Genomic DNA, 18,729 nt, shown 5'->3' with positions numbered 1-18,729 from the left:
GAGGCTTCATTGTCATAGGAGGCGATGCGCGCATAAGGAATTAATGATTCCTTCTGCCAGATTTTTCTTAAGGCTGTGTTGTTACTGAATCGTTGTAGGTAAAATCAACGATAGGAAATCAAACTCTCCTAAGGGAATGCAAGATTATAAGATACCACAAGGTGATAAAGTTTAAAGATAGACTAGTTTGGGAATTTATCAAGTTTTGTAATACAGGTGAATGAGCAAGGAAAAGTGGGCTTAGGGATGATTAATGCAGAGCGATATAGATAGTGAACTTAAAGTTTCTAGTTTGTTAACTGATTTCCATTTAGAAGTGCGTCAATGTATCCGATGCAACGACTATCTAATCACTTTTTGCACTATCGCACGCAATACCCATACTTTAACTCAATTTGTACTTGCTGGTGCTAGCCCACAACTTGCTTATTAGAAACTCGAAGTGGCTTGGAAAAGTTGGATGTTTGGTCTCTGGAGCAGGATGTTTGGATTGTACACTTTTATCCAGGAGCCACTTTTTCTGCATAGTCTTCGTCAACAGTTGTTTATTTTTTGGTCTGTAGGCAGTCCTCCCTGTCTCCAACAATCTTCGACGCACTGTCATGTCAGAAATATTAATCCCACTAACTGCTAAGTCTATTTAAATCTACAGCAGACAATCTTGGGTACATTTTGCTTTTCCTAACTAGTAAACGATCTTGAGTAAGTGTAGTTTTCCTTTTTCGCCCACATTTTCCGCTTCAGTCAGGAGAAAAAGTGTTTGTCTCCCTAAACCTCTTTAAAATCACATTAACAGTACCCAAACCAACACCACACTCATTAGCAATTTGCATTTGAATCATGGATGTGTGCTGAGAAAGAGTAGATATTTCTAAAACACTATGAATGTCATCTTGGTTACACTATTAAAAACTACACAGTACTATTAAATACAACATCGTAGAGACAATTAAAACACGCAGGACTCAACCAAAATAGTGAACTAAAACTCAAATTGAAAATAGTAAACCGAAACCAAAATAATTGTGAATTGAAACAAAAACCAAAAACTTAACGAAAATTCGGCTTGTTAAGATTATTTTGCTTTTCTATTGTAGGTATTTGAATACCTTAAATCAACGTATCTTTGATAATGAACACATCCAGTCCCTTGAAAATACTTACGAGTTCTTCAAATGATCAGGTAAGCCAGTCTGTAACAGAAGTGGCAGAATTTTCCTCCTGAAGAAAGACTTAAGTTTTTCAGTCAATATACACACTCATCAAACGAGTTCTACTCGCTTCACAGTCTTAATCGCTTTGGTACAATCTCAACCACTACCATCAACGATTTAATCTACTTACACCTACCACCCCTCTTTTCTCGAAAATTTCTATTATATATTTATAGTTCAAAACAACTACAGAAAGACAGCCCACTGTAACAACATTTTTTCCTTCGTTGACAATTCAAATCTATAGTCCATTAACACTATGGATGACTAAGGAAAGATAATGCCAGGAACTTTTTCTAAAGACCAAGCATGAAATATTTCGTACCGCTTCAGATCTATAATCAGTGTGAGTGCAGCACGTCGGAAGATGAAAATCATCTACCATCTGAAGCCATTCGCAAACATCCACAGCATTTGAATTCGAATCCATAGCTTGTAGGGATCGTAAAGTGGAGATCCTATCCAGAAGACAAACTGCGCTAGCAAATTTAGCGATACGTGAGCAACATTACCACATATTCATAACAGACCGGAATTCAAGGTAAACTAAATTATATAAACAAGATAAACTACTTTATTTTAACACATTCCATTCTATCAAAATTAAGCGGATATTTTTCAACCAGCAGATATCAATATACAAGCTGTGGAAAAATATTCTGATACCCACACACACATACATTGCCTTTTTATAACGCGCTGAAAATAATAAAAAAATTTCATGCGTCTGGAGTTCGCGACCTACACGAGCAAAAGTCGAGTGCAAACAAATTAATGCAAAAATATGGTGAAAAACAGTTACTAGTGACTATTTAAATACTGTAAACTCTGACTCACTTATGAAGGCGTACTCAAATATTCTAATTCTGAATATTGCTTGTAGCTTGTTCAAAGTTTTGAATAAATAATCCTGTGTGCCAAAGGAAAGAACTCCATACCACTATGTTGACTGGATAGGGGTACTTGAAAGACACAATGGTTCTAACCTATTTTAGATGTCGTATTGTTATCTTATCTGCAAAGAATGGCGTTTTTATAGACGTCCGTTCAAACAAAAATAATAACGAGCTAGTCATATCCATTATTTATTCACTGTCCAAGTTATGAATAACGGTTATAAGAAACTGCTCACGCAAACAGTAGAAAACCTTCGTTGCGTGAGACGTTAGATCAGATAAAGGAGACTTTCTTTGGATATGTGGCAGGATGTAATATTTTAAGTCAGACACATGCAAAAATGCATTTTCGCCATTTATGTCAAGCCAAAAAATAACAAAACACAAGAAATAATCATGAGGAGCTTTCTCAGCCATAGCCAAGTTAGCTGGTCTTGGGGGTGGACAGTACGGTTTTTCTCCCCAGTTTATCTCAGGTTTTTCATCCCGCAAGCAGTCAAACTAGCCAGTGAACACACAGGCTACAGTCATAGGACACAAAGGGAGGCATAGGGCTAGCTAATCTCTTTTGGACTGAAATTTAATGTTCAGTTTTATATACGATTTTCAATTCTTTTCCAGTAGATTTTTAAGTTCTCTCCACTTACAATCTCAACCTTGTAGAAAATGAACAAATTCGAAAGAACCATCCTTATCAGCAGCAAGATCCCAAGGTACTTTACCATTCGCTATTTAAAACCTGTAAACCAATCAGGCAAAAAATAAGAATGGGACTGCTAAACTTTTAGATGTCATATAAAGAAACAAGATATTCAAAGCCAGAGCATACATGAGACTCCGATAGACTGTATATTAATACCTAGATGTAATAATAGCTATAAAAAGGCAACTGAGTGAAAATAACCTACGAAAGCATGTCTTTGTAAAAAATAAATAAACCAATTACATGAATTACCCATAATGCAAAACACATCTCTTTGCGGACATATATAATGCTATGCATTAAGGGAAGGGCCACCACTTAGACCGGTTTCGACCTTTATTGAGGTCTCATATGGGAGATACTAAGGCAAGTGATCAGAGCTTATGCCACCTTTACCACGAGTTGCCTCAGACCTGAAAATACTTCAGGTGCAAACTTGACTTGCTTGTTTGCTTACTTGGGAAAAAAAGGATTAAAACCAAGTTTATGAAATTTCTTGGTATCTTTAACGTATAGTATACACAAGGTAAAAAACTTTCTATATATATAATTTCAGTTACCTGTACATAGTCTTTAGTCTAATGAAGAACGAAACAATCCTTTGAACATTTGTATGTCGATTTTTCTATTGCTTTAAAAGCAATGATAGCTGCATGTAACACTCATGATAACCGAAATAAAATAAAATAAAAAAAAATACGATTTTTCATTTAATAAACTGAATTCGACAGTCCGAATAATTCAACTGTATCCGAGGCCGCTTGGAATCATTTTTCAGAGAAGGAGAGATGTAATTCTAAATTATTGATACATGCTGATAACCATTGTATATCCTAAAAGAGCATTTAGGTTTTCCAGCAGCTACAGTACTCTCAACTAAATATTATATCGCTGTTGACAATCTAGTGACGCTCCACCGATCAGTATGAAATACGAGGCTTTTATGACTGGAAATTCCATCTTCAGGCTTCACCAAGTCCTCTGGCAAAGCACCTTCACTGATGGGAGTAGTACGTGTCCATTACTATTTCGCTAAGAAGGGAACAAAACAGAACTGGAGAATGCCAGGACAGGAAGCACGAAACCGGAAGGCACACGACTGTTGGGATTATTCGTTTCAAGTGGAAGCAAGTAACATTCTCATAAGAACAAGAATTTTTCAAAGTGAATGAAAGTAAATTCTGTCTGCGCATGCGTCTGAGGATAATGAAAAATTAAATCTTATACAAAGTCCTCTTTTAATAAAAGATGCACAAATGAAGCCCAGAAAGTGCAAAATATTCGATAGATCTTTTATTGTACATCTTTTACTTACAGTTTCCGATATACACAATAAACCAATGCATTCTGAAATCAGTTCTAGCATAGCGAGGTAAAATTTCGAAGATGACACATCTGTGTGTGTGTGTGTATATATATATATATTAGGATAACCAAGTAATTTTATAAACTTGGTTATTTAAACTCCTAATCCCAAGTATGCAAACAATTAAGTTTGCGCCTGAAACGTGGTTCAAGTCTAAAGATGGTACAACACCTAATCCCAAGTATGCAAACTTAATTGTTTGCATACTTGGGATTAGGAGTTAAAATAACCAAGTTTATAAAATTACTTGGTTATCCTAATATACAATATCCCCAAGATAAAAAATTTATTACATCTATATCTCCTCCAGAGATTTTTATTAGAAATAAAAACACCTTGTTGCAGTTTCTATAAGTAAAGTTGATAAGGCTCCGTATTACTATAACCTTGGTATTTAGGGTCTAACTACTCACTGAGGTGACCTCAAAAAAGGTTGAAACCGGTCTGGGTAGTGACCCTACCCATAATGCATTGCAGTATACATCTTCTAGTGAGATGTGCTTTACATTATGGGAAAATACTAAGAATAGTGATCAGAGCTTTATCCACCTTGTATAGAGTTCCCCTGGTGTTGTAATATCTTTAGACTTGAACTTTTTTCAGGCGCAAACTTAACTGTTTTGCATACTTGAGGTTAGGAGTTAAAATAACCAAGTTTATAAAATTACTTGGTTATCCTAATATCCTAATATACAATATCCCCAAGTTAAAAAATAAAAAATTTATTACATACATATATATAATATATATATATATACATACAAAATGTTTTTCACTTTTCTGTTTGAACTTCGAAAATAATTACGTTTTCTACAATTTGCCGCTAGAGAGAGAATGCATGAATGGTGAGGAAAATAGAAATAAAACAAGGGGATAATCAAATGTTTATGAAAATTTGAATAACGTAATAAGCCAAAGCTACTTATTCACATGAATTTCATATTCTGCAAGTAATAAATTCCCAGGGTAACATTAACGCTATTCAGTAATATTGTTCTACACTTAATACAGCAGAACCTAACAAATGCTGTGGGAAATTATTGCAAAAATAAAAGAGGAGAAATATCGAATATCGCAGATAACAGGTATAATATTCATGACTACACAGTGTTGGCCTTCAATTATACATTACTGGCTCAATTAGTACGAGGGTGGTCTGAAAAGTTCTCGTCCTCGGCCATAGATGACAACACTATCGGCAAGATGTTTTTCTAAGTTGGTACATCTGTCATAAGCAACCATGTGAAACTGAAGTCGTTCCATCAAGTAGTTTGTTTTATACAGCTGTTCAAACAAAAGTGTTGTCTATATTCCTTGAAATGGATAAAATTGAGTATCGTGCGGTTATAAAGTTCTTTGTAAAAGAAGGTTTAACGCCAAAAGAAGTTAATTCGAAGTTCATAAAAGTTTATGGGCACTCTTCTCCTTCGTTTTCGACAATTAAGAAATGGGCTGCCGAGTTTAAACGTGGCCATACCAGCCTTGAAGATGATCCACGTGAAGGACGTCCAAAAAATGTAACGGCAGAAATAATTGATCAAGTACACGATGTGGTATTCGATGACCGGCGAGTCAAAGTGCGTGAAATTGCTGAGACTAGAAGCATTTCAAAAAAACATGTAGTATATATTTCACATTAAGAATTGCAAATAAAAAGCTTTGCGCAAGATGGGTGCCGCGCTTGCTCACAGCAGATCAAAAACCCACTCGCATGATATTTGGCTCCCTCTGAGTTCTGTCTCTTCCCAAAACTAAAACTCTTCCTCGCTAGTCACATTTTTCTTCGAATCAAGAGGTGATTGCAGCTCTTGCAAAATATTTTGCAAGAGTATTTTGCAAATCTTACTGAGAACCACTACAGCGATGGGATAATGGTGCTGGAGCATCGCTGGAATAAATGTATTAGTCTTAGGACAGATTATGTTGAAAATAAAAATAATTTTGAAATTATAAATTCGTTTTTTCATTGTTAGACTATTACTTGAATTGAGAACACTATTATTATGTTAGGGACAGTTTTAGAAAAGAAGGTTCTTTATTTTAAAAAAAAGTATACCACTATAAAACCTAAATAAAGTTACATTAATTTCTTATTTACTTCGTTACGGACAGAATTTTCAGAGATGTAGTAAGTTCAACGAGAGAGAAAACTTGTATTTCCTGTGTGCAATCGCAACATTGAAGACAAATAAGCAACAAAGGAAATGTAGCACGTAGACTGGAGTGTAAGATAAAGCTGAGGGAGCGAGCATGCATTCTGCTAGCGACAGACCTGGCTCTCTTCCCATTCCTCATCTTTCATTGTCAACTAGATAGGCTTATGAGAGGGTCCCCAGAGAGACCGCACTGCTGCCACTTTAGTGATTCTCGCATGAAGATCACCTCATAAAGGATGACAAATGTGTCAGACCGGGATAGTGCAAGTTCGAATAGCTGAAGGAACTCTCATCCTCTTTAAATCCTGAATAGCCCAAAGAATAGAGGCGTTTGCTAGTCAAAAACAACATCAGGAAGTTTAAAGTTTAGTCAGAAATAGTGCTGAAAGGTCACACAATAGAAGCTCTTAGCAGTTTTCCTAATTAATGGTACACTACTGCCATATGTACCATTATTTGTCAGTCAAGAAATTTATTTATGCGAATTACGAAATAATACTCAAAGTAAAGCAGCCAATATTGCTTATTATAAAATTAAAACAATTTAAAAAGAGCCTAAAGTCTTTATGTGAAGTGTGTGAATAACTTAGGTTCTATTTTTAAAAAAAAAATGAAGTAAAATTGAGTTCTTGCTGTTTCCTAATGAAAAACAACTTGGAACAGAGTTTTGGAAGAATTTCATTTGACTCAAAAGATGGTGCTGCTCGCACATGCGCGGTCCTTTTCACTAGGACCGAAGTCAAAAGATAGCGAGTTTCAGAACATCAAGGCTTTGTGTATACTCGTCTGCAAACTAACAACAAACATGGCGCTAGAGAAGAGTTCTCTGTTGATTTAATACGCATTTTCGTTCAACAGTGGCAATTTTATCAAAATATAAAAATTCTTTCTTTCTTTTTTTTTTTGTACTTACTGCATTCGCATATGAGGTCATATTTCATACACGCCATGAAACACGAAGTTACTAGAGATGTTTTGTAAGTACAGCGCTACTGATTTTTCGTATTATATGTCACTGTTACAAATATCTTAGCCTCCATGTTGTAGAATAAATGTTTACTTGCAACAAAATATTAAGCTGAATTACTTTTCTAATACTGTAATCAGTATATAAATCACAAAATCATAAAAAGATCACACGTCTTTATTCAAATAATTCATTTACAATGAATATTTAATCATTCGTGTTGCCAATGTACTATAGGCTTACAACCTTACGTGTATGGAATAGCACAGAAAACTCAACACTCCACAGCGCTAGTACTTATAGTTATTTATCTTCGGTTCGCTGACTATTATATAATGCACTTCCTCGCTTATTTATTACAGTTTACCATTATAAAAATATAATATTTACTCTATAATAAATATAAATTAGAATACGTCAGTTTAATTTTCTTGCTAATGAAATTCCATTTAGACAATATTTAGTAAAGTGACAGTATGTTTCGCTTACTCATTCTTCCTGTTCTATAACTACACTAAGACGTGTGCTACATCTATATTGTTGGCATGCAAGTAACTTTGATGATTATTTATATCACCAACGTCATGCCAAATTTATGTAAGTGCTTCACAGACTGGAAGCCACTATTCATGTCCATGTATTCGGTCTCACGATCTTTGGATATTGTCCTGTGGAAAATATTTCTTATAAATGTCAGATGGTGACACATCAGTAAATTTTATCTTCAGTTCTCGGTACTTGTGCACTTCGCTGAGAACCATCTATAAATGTTCTTCCACTTCTTCCACATCCAAAAACATTCTTCATGATTACATGCGCATAAGAACAAGTTAAATGAAGAACAATCGAATATGAACAAGTAAGATCTCAATTTATAGGAGGTGACGCTGTTAGATTTTTTCTCCTCTAATATGAAAAATATATTATCTTCTGGCACATTTACACGGTTATAACTGTCATAACGTAAACACAAAATAATTTATATTTCTCCTACATGGGGCTTCTTCAGGTGTGAAAGAAATATCAAGAGCAAACTTACGAAGATATGGTTAACCAAATTTTTGGTAAACTTAAAAAATATTTGGTTATCAGTAACTTGGAACGTTCCTATTCAGAAGATTAATTCCAGGATGAATTCCAACCACTTTGTAGGAAGGAGGCTAAGAACACTATCTATATAGCGATGATGCTAGCAAATAAAGGTAATGTTGATGTAATCCATGATGTGCAGTGTGGCAGAAAGATCAAAACTATTCCTTTATCCGATACGCCATACTTAACCATAATTTCACTAGAGGGCTTCAAAATCGCACAAACCTCCTCCTAAAAACTACTGAATTATATGGTATGTCTACTTCAGTGGCGCACCCAGAGAGGGGAACAGGGACCCTGGCTCCCCCGAAGAAAAAAAGAAATAAACACACTAGAAAAATTTCCAAAAATCTTTTCCTAATTAAAATTCATTTTTTTTTATTCATGTTGGGTCGTGTCTTCTATTTCTATACTACTTATGAATTAGCATCATTGTTTCTGGTATCAGTAAGTGAAATTGTGAAAACTACAGATGAGTAAATCTTCTAAATGGGGGGGGGGCATAAGTTATACGCACGAATATTAACTTCAAAACTCAATTCATATGTAGATGATAAACTTTGTGAAGAACAGTCATCACCATCATACTTTAACATGGATTTATGCTTATAATGGCCTGTTCCAGCCTTAGAAGTCATCGTTGAATCTCTTAAGAGGACGTCCTGGTTTCCTTTTATCTAAAGGGTTGTAATTTAATACCTATTTGGTAATCTTTCTGTTTTCATTCTTTCAACGTGTCCCATCCATTTATGCTTATATTTCTTTATTCTTTCTATTACTGACTCCTGGTTTAGTTTAATTGCATCAATTCTTTTGTGATCGAATAGAGTATACTTGGAAGTTTTTCTCATAAACTTCATTTCTGCTGTTATTAATCTTTGTTTTTTTTATTTTATAGTCCAGATTTCACTTCCGTACAAGAACAATCATAAAACAAAATGGCTTCCAAAAAAAAAAAAAGGATGACCATGTAGTTTAAAAATCCTAATGGAAAAGGATTGTGAATTCAACACATAAAGTCACAAGGGACAAATTGCAATTTATATTCAAGAGATTAAACATAAGTTACAAACTGGAAATCAGAAAATAGAGAAGTCTATGAATGATACGTAATGTCGCCACTCTTATTTAATATCTACATAGATGAAACAGTAACGAAATGGAAGAAAAATATAAATAACCAAATAACCATAGCAAAAAGGTGAAGAACAACTCCAGATATTCCTTAAGCACAATTGCTATAAAACTTGGGATGCAAATATCAACAGACATCATGGCTTTTAAATGATTATTTCCAGACAAAAGTAAAAAATAAATTTTAGAACAAATTAATTACTTCAAATGCCTCGAACGCGTTGTATTGCATACAAGAGAAAGCTAATACTAATAACATAATCAAACTTCCTAAAGATAACAGGATGATCAATAATATATTTGCTAACCAAGTTCACAAACATACAAGAATAACAGTTTATATAAAGTTCGGGCAAGACTTCCCGACTGTATGGAAGTGAATACAGGGGGGGTCCTCGAGTTACGTCCGTTCCTACGGACCGACGTAGGGCGATTTTCGATGCAAGTCGGAATTACCGTAGCCTAAGTTACTTACCTAATCTAAAACACCCTAAAGTCATACGTATATATCAAGAAACAGAACTAGGCCATAGGAAAATGAAAGGGAGAACATAATTACTGTATAGTACAGAAAAATTACAAAAATGAAACTGTAATAAACAGCTTCAAACAATTCAAATCTTTTCGCCTTTTCTTGAATTAACATGAGGCTAATTGGGATACGGCGTTGATGCTGGTCTTCCAGCCAAAGAACAAAAAGCCTTTCCATCTCAATCATGAGCCTACTACGTTTTTCGAAAATCACAGTCGACTTTATGGGCGCCAATCCTTTCATGCGTTCGTTCGTTGGCGTTTCTCCCTTCTTTGCCCTTTTAATAATGTCTAATTTCACTTCTAATGTAATGGCTTTCCTTTTCTTGGACACACTGCCTTACGTTTGGGAGCCATGTTGAAGGATAAAAAGTCACACAAAAAAAACGCAAACACAAAAGTGAGAGAGCAGATGTAAACAAAGCACGCGGTACCCAGAGTGTATGCTGGGACCCAAGCATACACTCTTTTGGGTAAAAATCACAGAAATCCTAAAAGAACAACTAAAAATAGACTCAGTATTGGTAAAAATATACGAATAGAGAAAAGAAGTGTAGATTGAACATACCTGATTTACGTCTTATTTCCCATAACCATAAGTTGTTCATTAGGGTTATTCAAAACTAGAAGCAAACTAGTCATATGAGATAGTAGGAATTAGTAAAAACTTTTCTCTGCAGCAAATGACTTGCTTACAATAGATACAACTATTGAACTCTATAAAGATCATAACAAAATTCAATACGCTGCTTATACTTTTCTTGGCCCGTTTTGTTCTTTGTAACTGTTACATCAAACTAATCCAAGCTACCTACAGCACAAAATAAACAGTTGTTTGCATAGAAAGATAGGGAGAGCACTTCTAGATCAACAAATGTGTTGAATAAGGTCGCCAAATATGTTGAATAAGGTCGTCAACTAGACTAACAAAAGGTACGAGTATCACTAGAAATAAACTAAACTATATCCATGCTGATGATATTGCCTTTTCTCAGATTTCAATGATTCATGAAGATAATAAAAGAACCAAATAATGCAACGAAACTGGTGGAACTGAAATACCACAAAAACAAAAATCATGACTAATAGTTCAAAAAGTCCTAATCTTGCTAAATGGTACCAGCAATGGATTTTTTGAAGACTAGACTAGTAGATAAAGGACAATTTGCCCATCTCTTAAATGGAGGGTGAATTCCATTCCTAGTGCCTAAAAACTTTGAAACCACTAGGTGTTGGCTAGAGATCGAAAACTATTAATCGTCCAAGCACGACTATAAATCAGTCGCCATTAACCTTGACAATTATGTATATCAGATAGACACGAGTATCAATCAGTAACACTTCCGGGTATGAAAAATAAGCAAACCTAGGTGACGCTCGTCAAATCCAATATGTTCCACGGGAATACCTCGTAGATTTATGGGGTTCTATCATGAAAATTACGAGTTACTTCCCACATCTCAGTCGGTAAAGAGGATGCCATTTGCTTGGAAAGACATTCATTGAATTCTCGTTCAGGACAAGAACCTTCATAAAAGTTTTTCGATAGTGTCAGCCTGCATCATACAGAAATGGCAGGTTTCTCTCTTAAGATTTACATTACACAAAAAGGAGACGTAACGGCTCGGTGATCTGATAAGCCCGATACCACTTTTGAATCTAGATTTGTTTCCTCCATATATGCCACTTCTAATCATATTTGTTCTTGCTTGTTTACTATACATTCTGAGCCGACTTATAAACGCCATCTCTTGAGACAAAAATGGAATTCATAATAATTAGAACATCGTTATAAAATAATAAAAAAAAAGTTAAGAAGATATAATACACTATCAATAATTGTCTGGACATCCCTGTTATTTGAAGTTATGGAACATTCCGGGTGTGTTAATAACATAAAAATCCGGTGTACAGATAGTAAGAAGCAGTATTTTATCGTAGCAGTTGAATACAGATGGTATGGCAACACAACGTGAACTTAGTGACTTCGAGAGAGGTGTCATCGTGGGCTGTCACATTGGTGGCATGTCCATACGTACTATTGCCGCTCAACTGGAGCAAAATCAATGGTTGGCGATGTGATCAACAAATGGAGACGTGCAAGAAAACACCCAGAGCGGCCGCCGAAAATGACTGACAGGGACAGGACGATGTTAAAAGCGGAGCAAAAACCAGCTACAATCAGCACGGACCACTTGTGATGAGTTCCAGAGAGCCAATAACACCAGGGTGAGCACTAATACTGTGCGAAAAGAACTCCATTTACTGAGTTTCCACAGAAGAACGGCGGCACACAAGCCAAACATCACAACGGAGCGATGAATCAAGGTTCACCTGCTTCCAGTCGGATGGTGGGGTGTGTAGGCAGTCTGGTGAACGCTTGTTACCACAGTGTGTTGCACCCACAGTAAAGTTTGGTGGTGGAGAAGTAATAGTGTGGAGTATATTCAGCTGGCTTGGAGTGGGTTCACTGGTCATTTTCTGTGGTTCCATGAAGGCAGCTCAGTACCTTAAAATTTGGATAATCAGCTGCTGCCTACACTTTGGAGTTTTTGATGGAACGGACTCGTGTTACTATCAAGACGAAAATGTCCCATACCGCAAAGCTGCAGCTGTTATGGAACGGTATGAAGAGATGGGTGTTAAAAACGACTGCCTTGGTCTGCGCAAAGTCCTGACCTCAACCTAATCGAACACCTGTGGGACGAATTGGAGCGGCGATTGAGGTCCAGAGCCGCACGTCCTCGATCTGTCACTGAACTCAGTGTTGCTTTGATGGAGGAACGGAGACAAAGTCTCCCTGATGTCTGCCGCACATTGGTGGAAAGTCTTCCTCAAAAGGTGCAGGAGGTGATCAAAGCTAAAGGTGGGCATATCCGATATTAGGGTTAGCCTGACATAAAACAGAAGTTAACTTTAGAACACTGAAACATTTTGCTATTCAGTTTCGAAAAATGTATTTCTTTCTGGAGAAAAATTCAAAATTAAGAATTATAGACACGTAAACACAAGATTAAACATAATTCTTAATCATAATGTCACAAGTGTCTCTAAAAAGTAAAAATCCAAAATGTTTTTGAATGATGTGTGTTTCGAATGGTAGAACATTTATCAATCTTGTCAATACAATAAATGGGAGAATAAGTTAGAAGTAATTTTGTGGGTGCAACAGAACCATCTGCGTGTAAAAGGAAAGGAAAGCATAATAGAAGACAGAAATTACAGCCAGTAGATTCGCAAGAGACTAGAAAACATGACTGCCATTCAGGTGATGGTTGCTAATTGCATTCAGCCTTTCAAAATGTTCTGGATATATTTCCGCTTGCAATTATATAGGGTTTTAGTATAAAAAGAAAAGACAGAGATTTTCATGAACGTCAATTGTCCAGTTCTCTAAGAAATAATACTTAACATGTGAATGAGAGTAGATGTGTGAATGTCACTCTACAAGAGAGGAAATTATTTGTGTAAGATCACAGGTTATAGCAAATGCCAGCCATATCCACGCTGCAGAGGAATAAAGCCAGCAAATGGAAGATAGAATCGGACAAAGATATTTTAGCCAAAGCTTAGAAAGGAAAGGAGAGTGAGTGAGTGAGAGAGAGAGAAAATTGAGATTCTAAGTTATAATCTCTATGGCATGGCTTATCAGAACGAACGTATGTACAATGCCAAGTTTGAGACGAAAAAGAGTAAACTGGGAAACTGAGATGAGTAGTAGTATTACTTGAAGTTAAAATATGATTTTCTGTTAGGTTTGCTTCAATATTCTATATAGCTGCCGGTCTACCGAAAAACTGTTTTAAATCTCCACTCTGGAAAAGAAGAAATGCTGGGCCTTTCACGGGTGTCTTCAGATCATGGCCAAAATTCCAAACATGGACTTTGGTCACTCCAAGATTCCAGTAAGCAAAGTAACAGTATTACAAAAGTCAAACTCATCTACTACTTTGTCTATTACCGCAAAAGTTTGGCGTTCTTTCTGAGGGAGATTGGTACCATACCTCGAGCAATACCGATGTCAGTTCACTCCTGTAAGGGTAATATTCATTCCCTTTACAGCAGCAACGAGTTGCCTTGGGGTATGTTTCATAGAAGGGAAAGAGGTACTTTAATTTATTTTTATTTTAACTTGATAAGTTGCCCTCTGCGGCTCAAAAAATTTCTATAACAGAAAAAAATATATATCCCGAACTAGAAAGGTTGCCACGACCTGTACACCAATACCGTGAATAGGTGATATACATGGAAGTAAAAAGATACTATTAACATCAGATTTGAAAACATGCACTGTCCTTGTTATTTATTGCATGAGAAGGAAGAAATTGGAAAGAATAGTAGCAACGGAAGTCGAACAAAAAAAGGACGTTTTCTTTGAAAAGCTGATCGGTGAATACACGATGGCTGGACCTACTCATTTAACAATAACAAATTAGTCATCATCGATATATTTGTGCAAAATGTCTGTTGAGTGAACGAAATCGGTGGATACAAGCTTCGTACTGCGCTGGCGGCAAGAATTTGTAGATGCCTCTACGGCAAGAATAGATATGGATTGATTTGTAACTTGTACTGGGTTAAGAATTGTTCAGGTTAGGTAAACCAGGACCAGTAACCTGATTTCTTAATTTCGGTAGTAGCAAAACTGTTTCATTTAGTAGCAGTTAGCCAAAACACAAGGTTTAATTTGGAACAAGATAAATGGCATAAATGAAAGTTCATCTGCCTGTGCGGAGTCCCATTATTACACGGAGCACTGGAATGGTAAAAATAGTAAACATGAGTCATACTTTTTCATCCGCTAAGTCTGAGTAGGAAACAATCCTGCAAAATCGTATGTTTTAGAACAAATTGGACCCTAGAGGATGTGTAAAAACATGTATGCATACGTTCTCACATACACTATAATGCCAAAAGTACTGAAACATCTGAAAAATACAACCAACGTGACATTTGCCTTTGACATAGATATATATATCGCCACTATATATATATATATATATATATATATATATATATATATATATATAGTGGCGACTATGTGCAACCTTCCCTTACAATCCATTGAAGGTGGAACTATCTCTCTGCATATACTTCAAATATTATGTTGAATTTCACAAAACTGTGGAGTACAAAGTTCGTTCATAGGTTTGCTAAACAGCCTCAAGTGAGGATGATCAAGTCTTCGAGCGATACAGCCAGCTGAAGATTCAGGATTTCGTAGCTGTAATACCCCTAAGCGAATTATTCTTTGGTATTAGGCTACACTACGCATCACTTACATTAAAAAGAGTTCAATATACAAAACTCATTTTTATTCTACTTCAATCCCATGCGCCTCACTGTGCGTACAGTTACCATGACGACACAACAGCAACACCAATTCTCTTAATATACGGTTTGACAAGTCTAACAATACTAAGAGAAGTCACGTATTTTGGTATTATCAAAAAAAAAAGGCAACTAAAGACAGAAGAATGTTTTCTAGTTATTAATATCAACTTACAGAGTAGAACTGTTTATTAGTAATGCACGTTGGTCATGAAACACTGGAGTTGGGGATGATATCCAGCAATACGTTTTAATATAGGGCATTATTACATATTCCTTTATTTGTAAGGTGATTTTTCTATCGTGCAGTGATAAGAGGTGAAAGATACAAACAGAACAGCAGGCGAAAATAAAATATATTAAAAATGTTAAATACACACGCACACGACAAAATACGATAGCATATTTATTTAACATTTTTTGTTAAATTATTTTCAAGTTTTTCGGCTCTCGGGTATTCTACGTCACTAAATGTTATAAAATATCAAATATCGAATTAAACTTAGACTTATTGAATCCCTATAAAACAATTAGTATAAATTAAAAGTAAAACTTGCTCTTTCAGGCATGTTAAAACATGCGAGCAATTAATGAAAACGAATATTATGGAATAAAAAATATAATATGATAAAATAACCCAAGGAAATGCATTATTTTTCCTTGGGTATAATAAATGTTAAAGATACCAAGCTATTTTAAACCTGGTTTTACTCCATTTCCTAAGTAAGCAAACAGACCAACAAGTCAAGTTTGCGCCTGCAAGTGTTGCAAGTCTAGCTGACCCTGCACGTAGTGCAAGACCAAGGCAACTCATGGTAAAAGTAGAATAAACTCTGATCACTAATCTTAATATTTACCCTTAATGCAAAGCACATCTCCTGGAGGAGATGTATGATGCTTTGTATTAAAGGCAAGGGGGGGCCACTACCCAGACCGGTTTCGACCTTTATTGAGGTGTATTTAAGTAAAGACCTCTCTAAAAATTAGGACGATCCCTAGACCACTCCATAGTGGCCGAAAGACATTCCAACTCAGCGTTGTTCCACTCAGTGACAGGCTCACCCCGTCAGCGAGAAGAACTTCTCAGCGTTGGCTCTACCCAGTGGCAGGCTCACCCTACCACCAGCCAGAGCCATAATCTCAGCGGTGGCCCTACTCAGAGATGGGCAAAAACCTATTCCCAAGCAGAGCCTCTCAAAGCCCCACCATTTCCGACCCCTATCGAGGTCTCATCAGTGGGAGCCAGGCTAGAAATACCAAGATTAGTAATACAGAGCTTATAAGTATTTTACCAGAACAAGTTACCATAAGGTGTTTTAACCTTATTAAATAAAAATCTCAGAAGGAGATATAAATGTAGAAAGTATTTTACCTTGGGTATAATATATGTTAAAGATATCAAGCTATTTTAAACCTGGTTTTACTGCATATCCCAAGTAAGCAAACAGACAAACAAGTCAAGTTTGCGCCTCAAGTGTTGCAAGTCTAGCTGACCCTGCACGTAGCGCAAGACCAAGGCAACTCATGGTAACTTGTTCTGGTAAAATACTTATAAGCTCTGTATTACTAAAATCTTGGTACAAATCCACTGCATGGAAATGGTTTATATTTTTCTTCTTCGTATATGTATCCATGTTTTGTTTTTCTTTTGCATCGCATATCGATATAATAAACGCAATGTATAAAATTTCAATGAAGGCATCAGAAAGGTTGGTATTTATATCAAATTAATCATAAAGAGCTGTCAACGTTCTGAAGTGCTAATGGGAAAATATCATAAAAATTACTTTTATGACCATTACATATCGTTTGCTCAAGAAAGCTAGAAAGAACACAAATTCTTCCAACATGGTTCCGATTGACACCAAGGAGAACCATGTGCCCTTTTTAAAAAAATATCGTTGGCGTCTCACGAATGCGGGAGTCACGCTCTACGAAAGTTGCAAAACTAATTCCTGGACACTCCATCTCATGAGCCCACAAGCTTTCGCAGGTTCATTATTAGAATTATATTGCAAAAAAATGAATCAGCAGAATAGAGTATCTCCACTATACTTGAGATTAGTATATCAAAGCACATTTCTAAAATTCGGTAAGTGGTTATCGGAAGCCAGGAGACGAGACCTGCGCAAAATGGCCCAAGAGGTCTTATCAAGGCCTTGCAAAGAAGCAAAATGATATGCAACTTATATCACGCGAACAATGTCACCAGAAGTGATCATATTAACTGCTTGCGACTACGAGAATGTACTATTACGTTATACTGAATAAAATGTTGTGGTGGTGAAGAATATTTATAACAAGAGAGACCTTTAAGGAGTCAGAGACTTATCGAGTGAGGCCACATATCAACCGCACTAGTTTTTGTCTTTTCTTGGATTCATTTACATTACTTGCACACACAACATTCAAGGGCAATCCATTCTAATCATAGGCTACTCCATGAAAGAAACATCTAGATCTCACCACCTTCTTCACTGTATTCATTTTCAACCTATGTAAAGACTGAATAACAATGGACCAAGGACTGATCTCTATGATGTACCATTGACCAAGCTTATATATTGAAGACTCACATTCTTCAAATACTAAAATAATTCAGAACAGTACGTATTTTTTTCTGAAGTATAACGCAACGGAGGAGATCTGGTGACTTCCGCAGAGTAAAAACAAAGCTGGCAGGAAAAAATCCCTGCTAAGTGCTTCTTTAAACAAACGTTTTCATTCGTAACTATTTTGTTCGAAAATGCATATCATTCTGCTTTTAACTGTACTGCAATATCTCTCGTTTCCCATATCGAAATGTTTCGGTTATTTGAATACGACTCTTCTGATGACAGTCCATAAACTCATATTTTTCAAAGCAAAAAATATATTAACAGTAACTAATGCTTCCAGATTAACACTCGGTTCAGCGTCTACATCAACACAAACTAAATAAACTACATCAGTGAATTAAAAGTGATACTCGTGTATCACCTTTAATTCATTATTATTTTTATCATTATTCTTTATTACCGTAAAGGTTTTCCCTTAATTCCAAATGAAATAGCGCACACGAATGCTTATATATATATATATATTGCATTAAGAAATGAGAATTACATTTGAGGATGATACACACCAAATTGAAAAATTCCTGATTATCATAACCACTGACCATTTCATGGATCAAACCCCAACCATCCAACCATAAAAAAAACACAGACCACGCAGTGCTGAGAGGCCTCGGAGAATATGCTGCTTAATGCCACAAGATGGCAGTGGTAACGGTTCCAGCAGCAGCGTCACAGATGAAACGTACTGTGTGACATCGAGTATCGCTTAAAACATCTAGAC

The 18,729-nt window shown here is 35.9% G+C and overlaps 1 protein-coding gene across 4 annotated transcripts in view; it reads right to left on the bottom strand.

Moving 5' to 3' along the window:
* LOC150092284 (tyrosine-protein phosphatase Lar-like) overlaps window positions 1–18,729 on the bottom strand; it is a 1,042,795-nt gene that overhangs the window by 886,276 nt on the left and 137,790 nt on the right. The window lies entirely within an intron of this gene.

This window comes from Typopeltis vanoorti, chromosome 26 (genome assembly GCF_054136105.1).
Source record: "Typopeltis vanoorti isolate ZY-2024b chromosome 26, IOZ_Tvanoo_1.0, whole genome shotgun sequence".
NCBI classification, from domain to species: Eukaryota; Metazoa; Arthropoda; class Arachnida; order Uropygi; family Thelyphonidae; genus Typopeltis; species Typopeltis vanoorti.
This window is presented reverse-complemented; position numbering and strand designations above follow the sequence as displayed.